The sequence below is a fragment of the Elephantulus edwardii genome, unplaced genomic scaffold (assembly GCF_000299155.1).
Source record: "Elephantulus edwardii isolate Elephantulus edwardi_28Jun2011 unplaced genomic scaffold, EleEdw1.0 scaffold00182, whole genome shotgun sequence".
NCBI lineage: Eukaryota > Metazoa > Chordata > Mammalia > Macroscelidea > Macroscelididae > Elephantulus > Elephantulus edwardii.
In genome coordinates this window covers 152,299-153,875 of record NW_006399932.1, presented here as the reverse complement: position 1 = coordinate 153,875, position 1,577 = coordinate 152,299, and positions in this window count along the sequence as shown.

Below are 1,577 nucleotides of genomic sequence, written 5' to 3'. Positions count from 1 at the left end.
TTCGAAACTTTCCAAGAGTATCACAAATAATTCCCATATATTATTTGCCTAGATTAACCGAATTTTAATATTTTCACATTTGCTTTTGTGTATATTTGTGTCAGGGGTGTATTTATGCATGGACATGTATTTGCTATTCTTTGTGAGAAAGTTAAAGACATAAACACTGAGTCTATTTCTGACAATTCAGAAATTCTTTAGCCTTTTCTCTACCATGGCCATCATTTCTTTCTGAGTCCTCACTGGTAGAATCTTTTACCTCCACACGCCTACCACCAGTCTGTTGAAGGCAATCTGGATTCTTTTTAAAAAAAAAATTCAAAGAGCAGCTCACCAATCTCAGTACCAAAGCCTGGATTAGTTTTCTATTGTTGATATAACAATAATATATACAAATTTCTTGCTGCTAGGTGTCATCAAGTAAACTCCAACTCAAGCTATGTAAATGCCAGAAGCAGAAGTTCTGTGCTATCAGACAAGGCTATGCATCAACTTTTGCTGTTGGATAGTGTCCAATTCATTTGTAGTTTAACCAATGTTGTCCATTCACCCAAACTTCCTTATGAAATAACAAGGTCCTCGTTGCTGATGCCATTGACTTGGCTTTGAAGACTTATTGGCTCCGCGTTACTATCATTCTCCTGTTTTCACAATATTAACCTTTAGTAGTTTGTTTACATGGGAATAAAATTCCTCTTCTGAGACTCTCTGAAGTTTTTCCAGAGAAGTTTGGAAGGGAAATCTTGGTAGAGGCAAATAGGTTCTGTGTGTCAGTCAACTCTCTTCACTTCTTTCTGCATTTCTTTTTCTCAACATTGAGTCAATCCCAGCTAATGGCAATCCCACATCTGTCAGAATGAAATTGCTTTCCACAGGATTTGTCAATGGCTGGTTTTTTTTTTCAAGTATATCACCAGGTTTTTCTGCTGAGGTACCTCGAGGAGGACTCGAAGTTTTAACATTTCTGTTAGTACCCAAGTGATTATCCATTTGCAACATTCCTTGAACCTCTAGTAAGCTATTAAACCCTAACTTTAAATTTAAATCTGTGGTTGTTTTGCACATTTCCTGGTTTTTGTTCTCTTCACCATGTTTATAAGTATATTACATTTCCTTTTGGTGGGGGAACGGGGTAGAGAAGAGCAGGTAATGCTTGTTTATTCTCTTACTCAGACTGTCTGTCTTGGTTCCATCTTTATGCCCAACACCTAGAACAGAGCCTGGCATGTAGAAGGTACTCGCCTAGCATAAAATAACTAGATAAACTCTGATTCCGGATTTATGACCTACTCCATCTCATTATTCTGTACTGGCATGGTAGATAGCAATTAAAATGGAAAAAGGAATCTCCAAAATTTTCCTATTGTGATGAAGCTTCAGGACATTTGGTTTCCCAGTGCTTCATTCATACGCTCTGTAAAGTCAAAGGAATCCTTAAACTCTTCCCGAAAGTCGCTTTCCCCATTCAAAGCGCTCAGGGATATCTGGAGGAATATGTCATTTTTACCTTGCAGTACTGAATATCTCATTTTTACCTTGCAGTCAGGTTTCCCATACTGCCCACTGATCTTTTTTTT